This window comes from Rhodnius prolixus, unplaced genomic scaffold (genome assembly GCF_049639745.1).
Source record: "Rhodnius prolixus isolate KJV_2025 unplaced genomic scaffold, Rpr scaffold_28, whole genome shotgun sequence".
Lineage (NCBI taxonomy): Eukaryota > Metazoa > Arthropoda > Insecta > Hemiptera > Reduviidae > Rhodnius > Rhodnius prolixus.
Genome location: NW_027411618.1, coordinates 286,290 through 308,019, shown reverse-complemented (window position 1 = coordinate 308,019; position 21,730 = coordinate 286,290).

Sequence of the window (21,730 nt, the reverse complement as noted above, 5' to 3'; positions counted from 1 at the left end):
TACTTTACTGTAAATTTCTCATATTAACCATTAAATAAAATCCAAGGCCTAAGACCGGGAATCGAACCCAGTACCACATAAATTCACTAAATTTCACTATTCATATCATAAAAGAGCTTTTACTGAGTCAGAAGTTAGAGAAGATCTTCTGTTGATCATTATCATCGCAGCTTGCGAAAATAATCTTTCCGATGGCACTGAAGTTGCACAGATACTAAAAATATCTTTCGCCATTCTAGACAAATTTTTGAAGGAATTCTCAAGTGTTTTCCACCATTCTAAAATGTCAACGTCTACTGGTGCTTGGTCTAATTTGGTGTAATTAATTATTTCTGTCTTCCATGCTTCGGTGATATTTGCTGATTTTTGAGCAAATGGCGCAAAAATATTGATGCAGTCGTCGTCGTCGTCAAAAGGTGAATCATCAGATTCTTTATCTTCACCAACAGCCATAACTAATGGAGCGGGAAGTTTGTTGGGAGGTGTATTTTTTATTTCACGAATCGACTTGTCATAGCAGGCAGATATGTTATTTTGGTCTTTCATTTGGCGCGTTTTTAACATTTTTTTGAAATTATATAAAGATATATAACAGTAATAGTAATATATGATGCATTGAAGTGTAAGTAGTTGTCTTCTTTTACACACATTTTCATTACCAATATATAAATTAAAATAATTATTAGAAAATAATAACATTTTTTGAAAAGATTATTAATAGCAAACCGCTTTTAATACTTAAACAAAAATTCAAAAAAACCGAAACCGAGATATCTCGACGAGACCGAGACCGAGACCGAGATCGAGACTGCATAAAGTCTCGCCTCGTCTCGGTCTCGTGCAGCACTACGAGCTACTGGTAGCTCGCGGGGTAATTTTGGGTAGCTCACGGCCACAAACAAAATCCTCCCCCAGCACCTCGGCAATAACCAAGAATACGTTGAAATTCTTTCAGACTTAAGACAAACAATTCGATCAACTATTCCAAGATTTTAAAAGCATATTGATTGTGGCACAATTCTTCAACTCTCCTTTTGTCGATGCAGAAGATTTCTCAGCTTGTGTTGTAAAACATTTTGGTGGAAATCAGGCTGCAGTTGAAATGGAATTTGTCGATTTCCAAAATGATCTGTCTCTAAGAACCCTTTCTACCACAGGAAATATTTGGCCTCTAGTCCCCAAAGAAAAATATCCAATTGTAATTCAAGTTGCATTGAGGTTGAAAGCTATGTTCAGCTCTACCTACTTGTGTTGAGCATCTTTTTCAAGTATGAAATTCATAAAAAGCAAATATAGAAACAGACTGACCGATGAACATTTGGACAACTGCATCAGAATGGCTGCTACAAGATACTCTTCAAACTTCAAGAAAATACTTGATGACCAAAAACTCTTCTCATTGAAATGTACATTTTAACTTTTTGTTACACTTACTGTCAGATATGTAGATTTTAATACTAGAAATATATGTTTGTAGGCAATAAACGTGTGTTAATTACATTTTGCGTACTTTCTTTCGTCCAGTATTCCTTGGTAGCTCATTAGAAGATTTATAAATGCTATGCTAGCTCACACGCTCAAAAGTTTGGCGACCACTGCTATACACCTTTTAAATTTTATTATGAAATTATAATTATTACAATTCTTAAAAAAATAAACGATTCTGTTTTAGCTCCAAATGGACTTATACCATTTTCAAAAATAACATATTACAAGAAATAAAAACGGGAATAATTTTAAGTCCATATTTTTATAGACATTATAGCTTTACTGAAATGGCTTTTTTATGTAAAAAGTAATAATTAAAGTGAAGACATTTAAATACACGAATAACCAAGTTTATTTTTTTAAAATTTCAGTTATATTGAAAATATAAAAATGAAAATTACTTCGTTAAGATCTTTAAAGCAAAAATTTTTCTTTTACAGTTAGCATAATATCTGCTAACGAGCAGCATACACTGAAGTAGCAATAATAAAAAATAATTGCAATAAGACAGTTGTTTTAATTATAATTATTAGAAGTGGACTTAATCCACTTTCAAAAAAATATTTTTGTGATAACATTTTATAGTCAAAATTCTTTTGTTGATTTTATAAAAAAAATCGTACTCCATTGAATGTATTATTATAAACATGGAAAGAATGTCTCTATATCTTACTGAAATTACCATTAACTCATTTTTTTAAAAATTGGACTTACACCACTTTCAAAAATAACAGCTCAATTATTTAAACTAGATTTAGAACCGGCCCTCGGTTAACCGAGATTCGTACTTACTGGGGAGTCATCATACGAGGGTCGTTTGAAAAGTCCGTGCAAAAATAAAAACTACTTAATTTTTTGGGGTAAACCTTTTTTATTTTTCAACATAGTCTCCTTTTAGGCTTATACACTTCGTCCAACGCTGCTCTAGTTTGTTGATCCCTTCCGAATAATAGGATTTGTCCAAGTCTGAAAAATAGCCATTCGTTTCTGCAATCACCTCCTCGTTTGATTAAAATCTTTTTCCCGCCAGCCATTTCTTCATATTGGGGAACAAATCGTAGTCCGAGGTAGCCAAGTCTGGAGAATAGGGGAGATGTGAAACGAGTTGGAACCCTATTTCCATTAATTTTGCAACCACAACTGCTGAGGTGAGAGCTGGTGCGTTGTCGTGATGGAAAAGGACTTTTTTGTGGGCCAATCGTGGGCGTTTTTCTTGCAGCTCGGTTTTCAAACGGTCCAATAACGATGAATAATATGCACCTGTAATAGTTTTACCCTTTTCCAGATAGTCGATGAGGATTATTCCTTGCGAATCCCAAAAGACAGTCGCCATAATCTTTCCGGCCGAAGGAACGGTCTTCGCCTTTTTTGGCGCAGATTCCCCCTTGGTAACCCATTGTTTAGATTGTTCTTTGGTCTCAGGAGTGTAGTGATGTATCCATGTTTCATCCACAGTGACGAAACGACGCTTAAAGTCCTGCGGATTCTTCTGGAACAGCTGCAAACCGTCCTTGCAACACTTCACACGATTTCGTTTTTGGTCAAGCGTGAGCAATCGCGGCACCCATCTTGCGGATAGCTTTGTCATGTCCAAATGTTGATGCAAAATATTATGTACCCGTTCATTCGAGATGCCCACAGCACTAGCAATCTCACGTACCTTCACTCTTCTGTCATCCATCACCATATCATGGATTTTATCAATGATTTCTGGAGTAGTAACCTCAACAGAGCGTCCAGAACGTTCAGCGTCACTTGTGCCCATATGGCCACTCCGAAAATTTTGAAACCACTTATAAACTGTTCTAATCGAAGGTGCAGAGTCACCATAATGTTTATCAAGCTTCTCTTTAGTCTCCTGAGGCGTTTTGCCTTTCATAAAGTAGTGTTTAATCAACACACGAAATTCTTTTTCGTACATTTTTTGAAAATCACTCGACTTCCTCGATTCAAACGAATGCCAAACACAAAGAAATAGACCGATCTGGCTGAAACTTGGTGTGTGTTCTTCCAAGAGATGCTACTAACTAAACATAACCTCGATACGCGCCAGTAGTGCTATCTCTCTGACTTTGCACGAACTTTTCAAACGACCCTCGTAAGAACACCTGGATTGGCGCCGAAACAATAGTTAATTTTCGGTGGCGACAGGAATGATCACCCAGGAATATCCCTGGATGCAGCATCGAATTCAGTTGCTTGAATTGAATGCATTTTTTTCACGATAAGGACATTCCAAACCAGTGACAAAGTTGTGCTTTTTAAATTGCGTACACTCATCAGAGAATGGTCGTTTGATATATAAAAAAAAAGCAAATAACACTTGAAAAGCAAGTATTTTTCAAAAAGTTGAACGGCAAAAAATGAAAAACTTTTTAAAAAATAAAGAAAAAATAAAAAAATTTAAAAAAAAACAAAAAATATGTATAAAAATTAACAAAAAAAGGACTGCCGTCTAAGATAGGAGTTGATCTCTGGGACGAAACAGTAATGTACTACTATGTGATACTGTGTATTCGGTTTAACCGGGATTTCAGTTTTCCGGGGTGGGTATAGCCGGAGGTCAGCCCGGTTAATCGAGGTTCTACTGTAATTATGAACATATTTTGTATACACAGGGTGTCCCAAGGTATTTGGACAACGACTTTTTCTCGGAAACTAAGGTAGCTAGAAAAAAAAAATCTAAAAAAAATACGTGTCCACTTAGTTTTTTGTTAGAAATCCAAAAATTTGTAAATTTTTTTTGGTGCTTCCAGAAGCAAGATATAGGCACCAACTTCATTTTTTTCAAATGGGGAGGTGCGGTTTTTATTTCAGAAATAGATTCCTCTATTTTTTTAAAGAAAAATTTACTCGAACGGTTTTTTTCTGTGAGCGATATTTTACAAGTTATGAATGAAAACATGATTCTTATAAGAAATTTCAAAATGATATCATAACGGTTTTTTGATTGAATAAGAAGAAAAGTACTATTTTATTATAAATTTTACTCCTCATTAATATTACAGATCATGCTCGAAATGGCCTCCACCATTAGAGATGCATAGACGTGCTCCTTCCTGCCAATTATCTCTTACTGCCAAAGAAATAGATTCGGCTTTAACCGAGTTAGAGGCATCTATTATTCTCTGCTTTAGTTCATCTACAGATGCAATTCCGGCTTGATTCTGATACACCTAGATTTAGAAATGCTTTTAGATAAGCTGAAATAAGAAAAGAAAGAAAAAAGTTATGAATAATCACCTTGTTTTTCAGGGATACCCAAAGGAAATAGTCCTTAGGTGTCAAATCCGGTGAACGAGGTGGCCACTGAATCGTCCCCTGTGTCGATATAACACGCCCATAAAATTTCCTATCGAGATATCTCTTTACATGCCTGCTGGTGTTATGTAGTAGCTGATAAAAAAAAAAGAAGACAATACGTGAAAATCACGAGTGGAGAAGGCACCCAGCGGTGTCACTCCAGTGCTATACTGCTCTCACGATAAGAGTAGATCACGAGGATATCTTCTCTTCACTCTCCTTAAAGGATTACCTGGTAATGTGGTGGAAGATAGGTGTTCTATGAGAGGGTTAGGATGAGCTGCTGTAGAGGAATGAAATTAGAGAAATGAATTCTAAGTGTTAGCAAGATCTGTAATGAAAGGGATTTTGAGGCATTATGGATGGTGAGGTTAGATACGAGTACATACGTAGAACGGAGCGTAGTTTTCGAAATAGTTTTAACGGCAATGTCTGGAGCGTAGAATTGGAAAGCTTAGTCGATCCCCATACTTCAATGCCTTATGACCAAATAGGTCGCAAGGCTGACCCTATTTTGGGCCTGCGTTCGGATGTTATGACCCCCAAATATAGCTTCGACAAGCCTTTCAAAGTCTGTATTTGGGACCTGGAGGCTTGGAGACGCGGTCCCCCAGATGTGGGGTACTCAATGTGGTACACGCACGGCTCCAGAACAGTGGAAGGGGTAGGAGCGGGAGTGTACGGGGCGAAGCCGAAATGTAGGTTTTCGGTTAGCCTAGGAAAACTAGCTACGGTTTTTCAGGCTCAGCTAGCTGCAATTAGGTTCTGTGCTGCCGAGATTGTAGGACGAGGAATAACTAATTCTAAGGTCGCGATTTTCTCGGACAGCCAGGTGGCTCTGCGAGCTATCGCTTCATACCAGGTCAATTCAAGGCTGGGTCAATTTGGGACTGTCTGGGTGCCCTGAAGGAAATTAGTGACCAAAATAAGGTCTTTCTGGTTTGGGTACCTGGTCATCCAGGACATAAGGGAAACGAAGTGGCAGATTTATTGGCCAGGAAAGGCTCTGCGGGACATTTCGTTGGCTCGGAGCCCTATTTTGAGGTCTCCAAGTGTCTTAAGAGTGCGGCCATTAAACTATGGGTGCAGACTAGGTCTCAGGAGTGGTGGATTGCCACCACTGGGCAGAGAGTCAGGCGAAAGTGTTCATAACGGGCTATTCGCCAAGGCTGTCTGCAGAATTAATCCGTCAAGGCCGTGGGGCTATAAGGATAATTGTAGGCCTATTAACCGTCCACTGCAGGCTCGTAAAACACATGCATTGCATGGGCCTGGCAGTTGATGAGCCTCTGTAGGTTCTGTCAAGAGGAGGAAGAGGAAACGGCACTGCACGTATTGTGTCAGTGTGAGGGGCTTGTGTGGCTAAGGTTGTTACTTCTCGGGATGGAAAAACCAAGGCCTGGTGAGCTATACCCAGGAGTCGCTCTCCAGAATTAAGAGTCTGATCAAAAGGACAGGTCTTGCGAGCTTTATAGTGAGGGAAGCCACAATAGATCCAAAGAGGTTGCAGTGGCGGAGCCTTAAGGGTTGCCCTATTAGAATAGAATCTGATCTAATCTAAATAGGTCGCAGTAACAGTATATATAAAGAGTCTTTTGTTTCGTAGGTTAAGTTACGAACGTTTGTCAAGTAGTCTGGCGAGAAGTTTTGTAGCATTGGATTAGTTTATTGTCTTTTCAGTCTAGTACGGGGGATTCCACGTCAACCGTTTGTCTAGGTACAGTCCAAGGTAGCGTACTTTGTCTACAGTTGGTGCAGGAGGAGTTTGATTCATGAAGATGGCAGGTAGGATTTTTCGTCTTAGAGTAAATACTATATATTTTGATTTCGTAACGTTATTTTTGATTCGCCATTTGTTAAGCCAGTCCTGTAAGAGGTTGATGTGCGTTTGTAAAGCTGGTGTAGCGATAAGAGGATCGGAATGAGAAGATAAGATAGCAATATCGTCAGCAAAGGTGGAAAGGATGGTATTTGGATGTTGAGGTATAAAGAGCAAAGAAGAGGACCTAGGACACTGCCCTAAGGAATTGTATATATTGAATTTTCTTTTTTGTATATTAGTAAAAATATTATTATTAATTAAAAAAAATAATCCTTAATACAAAAATTAAGTATTTCTAAAAAAAGGATGAGAGAGAAGTTAAAAGGAAATGATATTCAGCTTAATAAAACTACTGTAACTTTTGAATTCAGGGAAATATCACTTCACAAAGACACGAAATATATTTTATGATAAACGACGATTTATGAATATTTAAATTAATAATATTCCTTCATATAAGATATATTTATGGCAAAAAAATATTAAAACAAAATGAAAACATCATATTTAATTAATGTTTTGTAATATATGCTCATTAATTTATTAATTAATGTAATATCCATGTTTAGCCATTCAAGGTAGCAGTGGAATGATGTAATAATGGCGGAATAATGAATAGAAATCGAATGAGACAGAAATCGTAAGGTTATCCACAGAAATATATTTATTAGTTAATGTAATTTAATTTTTATTTATTTTTATCAATAATAATTATAATAAGGATTCAAAGGGGAGGGATTAGCTATGTGGTTAGCGTACTCGATTCCCACGCGGAGGTCCCGGGTTCGAATCCAGCTGCTAACCCTTAGATTTTCTCTTCCTAGGAGCTTCTTACAGCTCACTGTCCGGTGATGGACAGTGTTGTCTGTAACGAGAGAACACTGTCCGGAGGCCGGTAGTGCACTAAAAAAAGCTCCGAGCGCTAATAACCTCAGCTGTTGATGCGCTAGAAAAAAAAAAAATATTTATATATTATTAATTTATTATTTATTATATTTATATATATATTTATTATTAAATTATTAATTTAAATTATTGTTATTATTCTATTGTATCTTACTGAACTGGTGCAAGGTATCTAACTTTTTTTGAAGAGACTTTTTGCCAGTTCTGCTTGAAGGTGTTCCTCTACAACGTCGGCTAGATATTTATTTTCAACAAGATGGTTGCCCAGCACATAATTCGAGAGAGTTATTCGACGTTACCTGGACAGAAATTTCCATGAAAAGTGCTTAGGGGCTCATTGTCTCATCCAGTGGCCACCTCGATCTCTAGACTTAACCCCAATGGACTACTTTTTGTTGGGGATATCTAAAAAATAAAGTGTACAGTAACCTTAATCCCGTGGCTTCAGTCGAAGATCTGGAACGTCGAATAATTCTAGCCTGCCTAGATCTTGACTTTGCCACCATAAGTGCTAGCTACAAACAGAGCGTGGGAGTCCAGAGTTTTGGCTTGCCTATCCGTTGATGGTGCCCAGTTTGTACAGATTCTTTAAAAAAAAACAACAACTTAATTTTGGCAATAAACTGAAATTTGTTTTTCATATTTTAAATTACCATAACTTTTGAAAAACTTGACCGATTTCAAAAAATTGTTTTTTGTTTTTTTTAGGAGCTCAAATACTATAAAAATATGCAAAAAAAAAATATATAACGTTCCATTTGAAAAAACAAAGTTGGATGCTGTATCTCGAGATACAGGGGTTTAAAAAAATGGGTCAAACACTGAAAATAAACTAGACTAAAAATGATTAAATACGTGTTTTTTATTTTTTCGAAATTTCCTGCCGTTTTAAAAAAAAAGTGGGTGAAGCATATAACTCTGGTCACCCTGTATAATAATTATAACAAAAGATTTAGGAATATTTCTATAACAAATGTGGAAATATTAGAAATATTAAATGGTTCTGATTGGGCTCGGTTAGCAAAATATTGCAAAGCAATAAGTATACTTTCCGGCCGAAGGAACGGTCTTCGCCTTTTTTGGCGCAGATTCCCCCTTGGTAACACATTGTTTAGATTGTTCTTTGGTCTCAGGAGTGTAGTGATGTATCCATGTTTCATCCACAGTGACGAAACGACGCTTAAAGTCCTGCGGATTCTTCTGGAACAGCTGCAAACCGTCCTTGCAACACTTCACACGATTTCGTTTTTCGTCAAGCGTGAGCAATCGCGGCACCTATCTTGCGGATAGCTTTGTCATGTCCAAATGTTGATGCAAAATATTATGTACCCGTTCATTCGAGATGCCCACAGCACTAGCAATCTCACGCACCTTCACTCTTCTGTCATCCATCACCATGTCATGGATTTTATCAATGATTTCTGGAGTAGTAACCTCAACAGGGCGTCCAGAACGTCCACTTGTGCCCATATGGCCACTCCGAAAATTTTGAAACCACTTATAAACTGTTCTAATCGAAGGTGCAGAGTCACCATAATGTTTATCAAGCTTCTCTTTAGTCTCCTGAGGCATTTTGCCTTTCATAAAGTAGTGTTTAATCAACACACGAAATTCTTTTTCGTCCATTTTTTGAAAATCACTCGACTTCCTCGATTCAAACGAATGCCAAACACAAAGAAATAGACCGATCTGGCTGAAACTTGGTGTGTGTTCTTCCAAGAGATGCTACTAACTAAACATAACCTCGATACGCGCCAGTAGTGCTATCTCTCTGACTTTGCACGGACTTTTCAAACGACCCTCGTACATGGTTCTAGTATTAGTCAAATTACATAGAAGATATAAATGTTAGATTTATAAGGTAATCCTCCTAAAATGTTTTTACTTCTCTGTTTTCTTAGTATTAGATCAATAATATTTAAAAAATTAATTTGTATTAACCACTCCGCCGACGGTCTTTAACCATGGCAGTTGTCTTTATAATTTATTTTGTATACCCAGAAGTGTATTTTATATTTATAAATAAAGACTATACAGGGTGAACCAGTAAGTATTGTCCATAGGCCTACTGTGTGTAGTACATCTAAAGTGGAGTTCGATGACGTATTGGCCAACTTCTTATTTTCCTCTGTTCTTGAGTGACGTAACTTTAAAGTTTTTTTTCTAAAATCATTACTTTTTTCTAATAAAAATGTTATTACTCAGAAAGTTTTAGTCCGAATTCGATTCTGATGACACGGTTAGAAAGACAGATCAATTTTCTAAAAATTGATACCATTTCGAAGCATAAGTTATTCTCTAAACAGCCTCAATCTTCCTCCGAATACTAGGAAAAATAAAAGTAATCGAAATTTTTTGAAGAAAACTCATTAGGCTCTTATGTGATCATTATCAGACCTAGGTGCTGGCACTTTTTATAAAAAGTTTCCTTGCCTAATGGGCTTTCGAACGGTACATTATTTTCCAGGATTCCTGTTATCTTCGTACGAGAAATTACGTTTGTTTTGCGTTGAGCAGTCAAGAGTTTTGGTTTATCAAGTTGTTTAAGTCATTGAAAACTCTTTTAGATGGGCCAGTAGTCAATTTTAAAGTAGGCTTTCTTAAAATAAGGAAGTCAAAGGTTACAAATTGCACTTTAAACATCTGTTCTATCTGAAATATTTGAGAAAATGTTAGGAAATATTTTGAACAATTACTTAAACAAAAATCCACTTCAGATGTACTGCACACACTGGGCCTATGGACATTACTTACTGGTTTACCCTGTGTAATATCATAGACAGCTCAAAACATGTTTATACCCCACACACTAAGTAACTTTTTAGGAGCCTAAACCAGTTAAAAGAAGTTTAAACAGAATTGCTATCAAAGCATATTAATATGTAGAAAGATAATTTTGGGAAGCATGTCCTTACTTATCAAGTAAATCGAAAAACACAGCGTTACGTTTAGCAGTTTTTTATTAATCGGGATTTTTTTTATTAGGTTATTACTAGGCCAAAATATGTAACTTAATAAGTTAGTATATAAGTTCAGATTATGTGTTATGTTTGTACAGTTATTACTTAGCTACGTTTGAACAGTACGAACAAGTGTAAAAACTGTATTTCGTGTTAGTTTAGGTGTACATGGTATTTCTTAAGTTTTTAATAACGTTTAATCGCATTAAACAATTTAAAAATAAAACCAAAAGATTTACGATTAATTCATATTCACTAAATTAAGAACACTATAAAGGCTTATTAGAGAGAAGCCTACAACATCCTAGATCCTGGTATCCCGACGAGTTATAAAGTTTGGACTCCCTGAGATTGGACTACAAAATTAAGTGTCATTGATGGAGGCGGATAGCGACATACGTACTATAGGAGAGAGAGGCACCTTTGAACAGTTTTAAATTCTTGCCAGATATATAAAATATTTATAATTGTTAATTTTCTCCATAAGTTGTGGTAGAGCTGTTGTATAATTGACAGAGTTTCCTTTCGTTTTCATTGTTTGGTAAAGTCCAGAATTGAGGAATGTTATATTTTGTAAGGCGGAAGTAAAATTTTTTGGTGCATCTTTGGAAGTGTATTGTGAAGATTTGTAGTGGACAAGGTGTAAGTATTGTTAGTCCATATTAACATTTGGAATTCGTATTTTTAAAACAAAGTCTATTTGCTCGCAAAAAGTGTTGCGATATTATATTTTCTTATATGGAAGGAGTGGGGGCTCATTTCAAGATCTTAGTTATGTGCCCTACCGTCCTGCAAGTTTGTGACTTTTTTTTTTTGTTTAATCGCAGAGAAGGGGAAAGTGGGTTCGAACCTACATTAAGAAGCGCAACAAACCGAATATTTTGTTCAAAACTTCCTAAACCCTTCACTTCGGGTACAACATCCCGAACTAGATTTCAGTGGTTTAAAAGAGAAAGTAATGTAGTAGTGAGAGAAATAACTGATAGAAGGTAGATTCAGAGTAAAGTAATATCATTTCTTTCTATTTTATATTGTGTCCATAGCTACCCCCACCAGTGGGGCAGATATTAACTTTTGACACAAAATTTTTAAATTAAAAAAATATAGATACAGTCGACTCTCGATAAATCGAAATCCAAGGGACTACAAGAAAAATTCGAATTATCGAGACTTCGAATTATCAAGAAGGGGAAAAAAATTCGAATTATTAAGAGTTTTTATTATGTATACATGTATGTACATACGTATATTGAAAATACGTATGAGTTTACCCAAGTTTTAGACATATATAGCCTCAAGTAAAAAAGTAAAAATAATGAAAACGACAAAAAAGAACAAAAAAATTACATATGTATTAACATTTCAATAAATAATAATATACATATGTACCTAATTAAAAAACTGAAGAACAGTTTTTTGTTACAATGTGGCTTGACTTAGTCAGTGACTTAGAATTGTTGAAAGCGTTGATGGTGGAATATTGAAAGTTTTAGCGATATCTTTTCTCTTCGAACCACTTTTCACGGCCGCGATAATGTTTATTTGTCGGACACAGTAAGGGAGACGTACTTCACATCGTGACAAACTAAGAAAGAGAATTGGAAAGTTAAACTGGGCTGAAAGGAGGGAAACATTACACAGGAAATGAACAATAAGCGGAAAATGAGAAGTAAACATTACTAGGGAAAATTCGAATTATAAAGAGGGGCATGCGGCCTCGTTCGAATTATAGAGCCTTCTCTCCCCCTGTTGTTAAGGGAAAAGGATTTCGAGTTATCGAGCGTATAGAAATACACTGAATTTTTTCGATTTACGGAAGTTAACCGCTGTAGAGTTCGAATTATCGAAAAATTCGAATTATCGAGAGTCGACTGTATGTATGTAAAGAGTACCAACTGTTTATTGATATAGATCTGTTAAGAAGACTTGAAAGTTGTAGAAAACAAAATAAAAAGGTTCAATAATACGATTCTGGTGCACTCTGTAACAGAAAATGTAAAATCTGTTTAAATGTGCCCCTATAAATCCCCTACTTAACTATAAATTTCTTATATTAATACATCAAATAAAATCCAAGCTCTAGTCCAGGATTTGAACTCAGTACCACAATAAATATTAGGTTTGAAGGACTGTGCCTTTAACCCGCTCGGCTACTGCGGCGCCTAAGCTGTTCAAATACGAGGGTCGTTTGAAAAGTCCGTGCAAAGTCAGAGAGATAGCACCACTGGCGCGTATCGAGGTTATGTTTAGTTAGTAGCATCTCTTGGAAGAACACACACCAAGTTTCAGCCAGATCGGTCTATTTCTTTGTGTTTGGCATTCGTTTGAATCGAGGAAGTCGAGTGATTTTCAAAAAATGGACGAAAAAGAATTTCGTGTGTTGATTAAACACTACTTTATGAAAGGCAAAACACCTCAGGAGACTAAAGAGAAGCTTGATAAACATTATGGTGACTCTGCACCTTCGATTAGAACAGTTTATAAGTGATTTCAAAATTTTCGGAGTGGCCATATGGGCACAAGTGACGCTGAACGTTCTGGACGCTCTGTTGAGGTTACTACTCCAGAAATCATTGATAAAATCCATGATATGGTGATGGATGACAGAAGAGTGAAGGTACGTGAGATTGCTAGTGCTGTGGGCATCTCGAATGAACGGGTACATAATATTTTGCATCAACATTTGGACATGACAAAGCTATCCGCAAGATGGGTGCCGCGATTGCTCACGCTTGACCAAAAACGAAATCGTGTGAAGTGTTGCAAGGACGGTTTGCAGCTGTTCCAGAAGAATCCGCAGTACTTTAAGCGTCGTTTCGTCACTGTGGATGAAACATGGATACATCACTACACTCCTGAGACCAAAGAACAATTTAAAAATGGGTTACCAAGGGGGAATCTGCGCCAAAAAAGGCGAAGACCGTTCCTTCGGCCGGAAAGATTATGACGACTGTCTTTTGGGATTTGCAAGGAATAATCCTCATCGACTATCTGGAAAAGGGTAAAACTATTACAGGTGCATATTATTCATCGTTATTGGACCGTTTGAAAACCGAGCTGCAAGAAAAACGCCCACGATTGGCCCACAAAAAAGTCCTTTTTCATCACGACAACGCACCAGCTCACACCTCAGCAGTTGTGGTCGCAAAATTAATGGAAATAGGGTTCCAACTCGTTTCATATCCCTCCTATTCTCCAGACTTGGCTCCCTCGGACTACTATTTGTTCCCCAATATGAAGAAATGGCTGGCGGGAAAAAGATTTTATTCAAACGAGGAGGTGATTGCAGAAACGAATGGCTATTTTTCAGACTTGGACAAATCCTATTATTCGGAAGGGATCAACAAACTAGAGCAGCGTTGGACGAAGTGTATAAGCCTAAAAGGAGACTATGTTGAAAAATAAAAAAGGTTTACCCCAAAAAATTAAGTAGTTTTTATTTTTGCACGGACTTTTCAAACGACCCTCGTAATACTAATACTTAAAAAGGAACAGATCAATTGGAGGTAATATTGAAGAAATTTTAAACCTATTAAGTAGAGTGAATTAAAGAGTTTCATTTTTTTATCGTTCAATAATATACAATTCTCCTTTCCGGCTCCTGCTTGGTCCAATACCCCCACCTTCAATCTCACAAACGATTCCCACTTTTATGAAAACAGCAAAGACCACTTTTACGCTTACCTCTGAAGGTGTTTGAAGTAATACAGTGAATAAATCTTCTAATATTAGCAGTAATAATCTTCATTCAAACTAAATGTACAATGCTTTTAATAAAGGTATGCTTTAATGTATCTATTACGATAAATGTGATAAAGAAGCTAAATTGTAAAAGGGATCTCGTAAAATTTATTTAGATTATACAATATCAGCTTAATTCGATTCATGGGATGAATTTAAAAGGACTGTAAATAGAGTTTAACTCTATTTAATATGGAGCAAGTTTACATTTATATACTCGTGCATAAATTACAGTAAGGGAATCTCTCAATAACCTCTCAATAACGGACACTGGCGGGGGAAAGCAAAGTGGCCGCTGTTTGGAGGTGGCCGTTAGGAGTGTAGGCAAGTTTCATAATGAAAAAATATGGGTTTTTTTCCCAAACATCTATTTAAAAATTGTTTATTATTAATAGATTTAAAAACGTGCATAATTGAATAATTATTTAGCTACATGATATGCATCAAATTTTTCTTAATTATCCACAAAAATTTATCAAAAAAACTACATATTATTGACTTATTTAATAATTTGTATAATAATCATCACATTTATTTATAACAATAATAATTTATGGTAAAATTATCATCATACTAAAAAATAATATTTTATTTAAAACATTTCTCTGATAATTATCATCAAAAAAATCATAAATACAAATAACAGTATAAATTTACATTGCATTTTTTATCCACATTTAACTTTTTTTATTACTTTATGAACGTTAAATTTTTGCTAAACTTAATGGACAGACGCACTTTTACTCCTCAACATCGTAAAAATAATCACTAATTTGGTTTTGCAAGCAGTTTTTGATTTTTCAACGCGTAGAATTCCATTTCGGTCCTTCAAAATATTGGTAATCTGCGTTTTTTCCAACACCAAACCTAATTGTACATAATTAATCTTTTTGTTAAAAATTATGCAAACTCACAGAATATAATTGAATTTCTTAGAAAAATAGAACAAAACCTTTCGGCAAAGTTGACGATGGCTCGATTTGGTATTTGCAAAATCTTTCAAACACATTTATTTTCTCTTCTAGAGTTAACCACTTTCGTTTGAAAGACATATCTGAAAAAATAATATTGTTCGTCCAAAGTAATATTGAAGAATGATTAAAATGGTACAAGATGTATGAGCTTATATAGGAAACTTTTGAAAAACCCAGAAAAATAACAAAAACTTGAGAGGGGATAATTATTTTGAATACCGCGTCAAACGAACTTTTCATAATAAGGTGGTCGTTGATGGGAGGTGAAACATTTAATCCGTTCTCCAAAATCCAATGTCCGCGGTCGTTATGTAGAGTGTCCGTTAGACGGAGGTTCTTTTATATAGAAAGAGTATAGGGGTAAAACGGGGAAATCCAAAAACTGTCCGTAAATGGAGGTGGTCGCTAGTGAGAGTGTCCTTTATGGGAGGCTCCACTGTATTAATATTGTCTGTATGCCTATTTTGAACCATTCATTTCGGTTTTTATTTCATTTGTTTTCGTGATATAATCGCAATGCCTTAGCACTCGGTTATGTAAACACGAACAAAGTTCAGCGAAATTCTACGTCACAAGTAAATGTCAATTTGAAATTATTCATTTTATCGTAGAAAGAACATGTCGTGTGAGTGTCCTCAACAATTTTTTTTTCTTTTCTTCATTTTGTTGCTTTCTCAACAAAAAACCAACATGGGAAGTACATTACACTGATGTGGATGCTGAAAATTTAATCGCGAACGGCACAAGATGAAAGCCGCTAGCACAGAGCTGGGCGCTCTTTCTCCCGCTCTTTATTTTATTCCCGCCCACTCGAGTGTGTGTGTGTGTGCGCGCTTCTTAATGCACTCTCTTTGTGACACTCCACATCTTTTAAATGTATTTTTTTAGGCAAATAAATGAAAAAAAAGAGGGAAGTTATTTCCTCTTTGATGAGTTCCAATTGTGTCATTGAGTGAGAAGAGACAAGGAGGGAATGAAGCGGAGCTCTGGTGGAGAGCATACTGATAGAGAGAAGAGATGAGAGGGTATAGAGGTTGAAAGCCATATAACAGTATGGGAAACTAGTAGGGATGGAGGAAGAAGTGGTACATGTAAGATAGGAGCGTAGGGGTAAGGCATAAATATGGGAGAGAAGACTTAGAAGATAGGTGGAAGTCAGATAGGATGTGGCAGAGGGGATGGAGTTGAGAGAATTGAGTAATCAGAAAAGGTAGAAGAGATCTGCCAAGAAAAAGCAGTTACTGTTCAGAATTCTAATCACATTACCTTACTAATTATAATATTAAAGTTACTACAATTTTTACGGAGTAAGCGCATTAGGAGCACTTAACCTTACGCGTAACACTAAAGGTACTTCAATCTGAGGATATGGCGTGAGGACAAGGGGGATGAGGAAAAGTAGGTTGGTGGGAGTGAGAATTGGAAGTGAGAGAGTTAATTAGAGGGATAAGAAAGGTGGAAAGAAGGAAGTGGACAACAGAAGTGTGAAAGAGATAGATGAGTGGGTGAGAGATACCAGACTGATAGAAAGATGGAAGCGATGGGATACACATAAGGATAGAAGAGGCGTGGAGTTTATGAGATAAAGAGAGAGGTCGGATAGAGTAACTGTGAAAATGTGTAAAGTGAGGGAAAATGATAGAGAAAGTGTGAGGAATTAAGAGACAGGAGAGGACCTGTGAAAAAGGAGTGAGGGATCGAGATAGGTGGGATATAAAGTGTTTGTGTAGATAGGGGATATGAGTGGATGATTGGAAGTGTGATATGTGATATTCAGAGAGAAATGGATGGGATAGTGTGATTGTGGAGGGGAGAAAGTGTGAGGAATGGGATATGATGGAGGAGATACAGGGTTAAGAGAAGGATAGGGTGAGATGGAATAGGGTGAGGGAAAGGAAGAGGGAGGAATTGGATAGAAGGGAAGTGAGATAGAGACAGAGAGTCAAAGGGTGTGAGATAGTGTTGGGAGAGGGATAGAGAATAGGAGACAGTTTTCTAAGAACGTAAGTGTTGAAGGGGAGAAAGAAAGTACGGAAGTGAGGAGGAATAGGAAGAGATGGAATAGAGTCAGTGTGAAGAGGAGAGGGAGAGAGGAAAGATGGCGGAAGTGAGAGATAAGGAGAGATAGAATAGAGTGTATGTGAAGGGAACAGAGAGAGGAATGGGTGATACTGGAAATGAGAGAAATAGAGGAAGATAGGACAGAGAGCGGGGCGAAGGGGTGAGGGAGGGGATGAAACTGTATGGAAGTGAGAGAGATAGGAGGTGATGGAATAGGGTGGGTGTGAAGGGGTGTGAGAGGGGTAGAGAAAAATAGGATAGACGGCGGGGAGATGTGTGAAAGGGAGTGAGGAAAATAGAGAGAGACATGGAAGAGAGTGGGAGTGTGTAAGGAAGCGTCAGGAGTTTGGGTTGGTGGATAGGAGTGGGGGTGGGCCAGATAGACTAGTGCGGCAGACCAACGGGAATGTAGTGGGAGGGCCCGGCTGAATTAGAGATGCTTTACAGAACACTTACAGCCGGACCGGTAAACTGAAATAAATGGCGCTCTCTATTCGCCGACACACACTTGCACTATTTAGGCTAAATGTGAGGACCGGACACACTCTAATGCGATTACTCTGGGCCCGGCTATCGGTTTAAATAGAAAAAAAAAAAAAAAAAACCTTGCCAGCTCCGTGGAATCTAACACCTGCAAACTGAAGGCTTGAAGTCATCAGCGATCTCGTTCTGTCTGCTTGAGTAAATGGGGGCCTTCACATAAATACAATGAGTACCAGTCTCTCTTTTTTTTTTTGCCATACGGCCAAATTCCCCAAAAGTGAGCTTTCTCTACGAATACATGCCCCCCAAGTACCCTGCGTTAGAAGAAATAGTTATTTAGAGAATAATCACTCTCTGTGTTTACATGATCAAAATATTACAGAACGCTCAATCGGTGTCAACACTGGATCTTCCGTAACTTAGCAATCGACATTCGGATGGGCATGTATAATAATAATAATAAATTGCTTTCAAGTTTTCACCATAGCAAGGTGTGAGCATACAAAGCTGATAACATATAAACATTACAAAATATTATTCTGACACTTGTGCTGGGTTCTTTGAAATCCTGTAAAATAGTGAAATTTACCTTAAAAAATACAAATGTGCCGTTTATGTTGAAAGTGGGGCAAGTCCATTTTTTGTTATTTCGAGATATTTAAGGTTTTGCGTTTCAATAAATTTAAACATATTGGTAAATATTAATAGACATATTTTGTGGTATTAGATAATGTAAGTTTATAATCCAATAGTGTTTATAGTGCTGGCTAAGAAAATAAAGGTAAATGGACTTGCCTCACTTTCAAAATTAATTAATTATTGTAATCGTTGATTTAAATGGATAATATTTCAGTCGTATCAGTCTTTTTTTAACAATAAAAACAAAATACTAATCAATAGTTCAACTATTCTTCTTCTTTTTTTGAATCATTTTGGTCTGAATTGCCTTCGTATTCAGATTCTGATTCCAAGATTCTTCTTTTATTACCGATTGTCATGGGTCTTATTTCTACAAACATAATAAAATTACTTGCAAATGAGGATTTTATTGAAATGGCGTCATTTCCCAGAAAAGCATTTTTATTTTATATTTGTTCCTACCAAATTCACTTTCAGATGCATCAGAGTTATAATTACCGTTGTAATCGGTTTCAGCCATTTTTTTCTTTTTATAAAATAAACCACAATCCGTTATTAATTTTCAAATAATCAAACATTTTTCGTACACCGAGCACAAAACAACACAACTTACTTGATAGCCGATAATATAAGTCGAATGTTATACAATTTACAGTTTTTCAGAGCCAATAGTACTAAGATTTCCGGATGTTGGTGTTATTATCGAAACACAAAATTAAGATGTACTGATTATTATTAAATAATAATAAATTTTATGAAATATTGTACAATTACTGATATCAAAGATAGATAGATAAGACATGATGTTAAACCATCACATTTGCTTCACCATACAGCAACCGGAGTTAAATTTTGCTGTACGGTCAAATAATTTTAACCTAAGATGGACTTGCGCCATTTTCAAATTAAACATATTTACAATATTGTTAAGAGCTAAAACTTCCATCTCCCAAATATTAGGATTCTGAATTTTTTCTACTCTAAATTGTTTACAGATAAAAAGATCATACTAAGTTTTAAATATAATTACCATTATCTTCATTTTTTTCAAAAATGGACTTGCCCCACTTTCAAAATAAACGGCTCATATGGGTATAAGAAACCTTATTTAGACAATATAATGGAAATCTTCAGCATCTTAAGATATAGATAAATGTCAATAATTGTAATGATATTTTGAAGAAATGAATGTTATTTCAGAGAATAATGCAAACACAAAAGTAGAAAAGAGACAACAATAGTTCAAGTTTTAAGCCCTACAATAATATCGATCTTACTCTTAATCCCTCGATAGTAAATTTACAAATATTGTTTGCTTTGATATTATCTAAGCACAATAATTTTTCCAAATTGGACTAATTTAGAAACCTGCTCCTCTTGAAAATGAAATAGTAAGAATTTATTTCTCAGCCAATCTAAAATTTTACATTCTGTAAAGAAATGACAAAGATCGTCCTTAGAACTAGCCTCTTTACACAATTTACATTGGCTTACAGGAAAAAATGTGTTTCAGTCCATTAATAAATAGTCGAACAGATTTTTTTAGAAGCTAGTCTAATCTGAGAAATAATTTGACTGATTTGAGGAATTGAATTCAGGTACGTTTCTTGGCCACTTAATAAACTAATATTTCTGTAGAACAAAGTAAAAGCTGAATTTCTAGCAAAATCTATATCTTTGCTCCAACAAGTGGTTACTGAATGCGCTAATACAGTCTTTTTTATATTTTATAATGGTATTATGGTCCTTATAGTTCCACAGATGATCTTTACCAATAGTAGCTAGATAACTTTTTAGTTGTAGAGCCCACTATAGAAAGGCAGTCGGTAAGAGCTTCACTCTTCGAAAGGCAATATACAAGAGTCGTTTGAAAAGTCCGTGCAAAAATAAAAACTACTTAATTTTTTGGGGTAAACCTTTTTTATTTTTCAACATAGTCCCCTTTTAGGCTTATACACTTCGTCCAACGCTGCTCTAGTTTGTTGATCCCTTCCGAATAATAGGATTTGTCCAAGTCTGAAAAATAGCCATTCGTTTCTGCAATCACCTTCTCGTTTGAATAAAATCTTTTTCCCGCCAGCCATTTCTTCATATTGGGGAACAAATAGTAGTCCGAGGGAGCCAAGTCTGGAGAATAGGGAGAATAACGAGTTGGAACCCTATTTCCATTAATTTTGCGACCACAACTGTTGAGGTGTGAGCTGGTGCGTTGTCGTGATGGAAAAGGACTTTTTTGTGGGCCAATCGTGGGCGTTTTTCTTGCAGCTCGGTTTTCAAACGGTCCAATAACGATGAATAACATGCACCTGTAGTAGTTTTACCCTTTTCCAGATAGTCGATGAGGATTATTCCTTGCGAATCCCAAAAGACAGTCGCCATAATCTTTCCGGCCGAAGGAACGGTCTTCGCCCATATGGCCACTCCGAAAATTTTGAAACCACTTATAAACTGTTCTAATCGAAGGTGCAGAGTCACCATAATGTTTATTAAGCTTCTCTTTAGTCTCCTGAGGAGTTTTGCCTTTCATAAAGTAGTGTTTAATCAACACACGAAATTCTTTTTCGTCCATTTTTTGAAAATCACTCGACTTCCTCGATTCAAACGAATGCCAAACACAAAGAAATAGGACCGATCTGGCTGAAACTTGGTGTGTGTTCTTCCAAGAGATGCTACTAACTAAACATAACCTCGATACGCGCCAGTAGTGCTATCTCTCTGACTTTGCACGGACTTTTCAAACGACCTCGTAAGGCAACCTGTTTCAAAATTTGTAACCACCAACCAATCATGCTGGAGAACACTTTTAACTTTAAATGAGATCGCCCTGTCTCTGCTAATTTATCCAATGTTAATAATTCTACACCGTTTATAAAATATCTATTGCGAAAAAATAAAATTATATAATAATAGATCATGCTTATTCATTAAAAAATTTACTATTTTTCATTAAAAAATTTACTATTTTTCATTAAAAAATTTACTATTTTTCATTAAAAAAATTTAATATGATCTTTAAATATTAATCTTTGCACACAAAGATTGAGATAACACAACCTTATACTACTAAAACTTATAACACCTTTTAAAAATTTGTAACAGGTATAAATATAAACACAAACAACTAACAAACCTGTATATAACAAATACAAATATCTAAATTACTTTTTTGTTCATATTTATTTATCTGCCCTAAATAAACAAAACACTTCTAAGACCGCTTTCAAATACTGGATGCTAAAATGTTTAACAAATAGGCTTTTCTCCTTCTGCCATTTCAGAAGTTACCAAGAAATGCTTAAAAAATCCAATTAAAAACCTGGCTAATTATTAATTACTAATTATCAAATACAGTT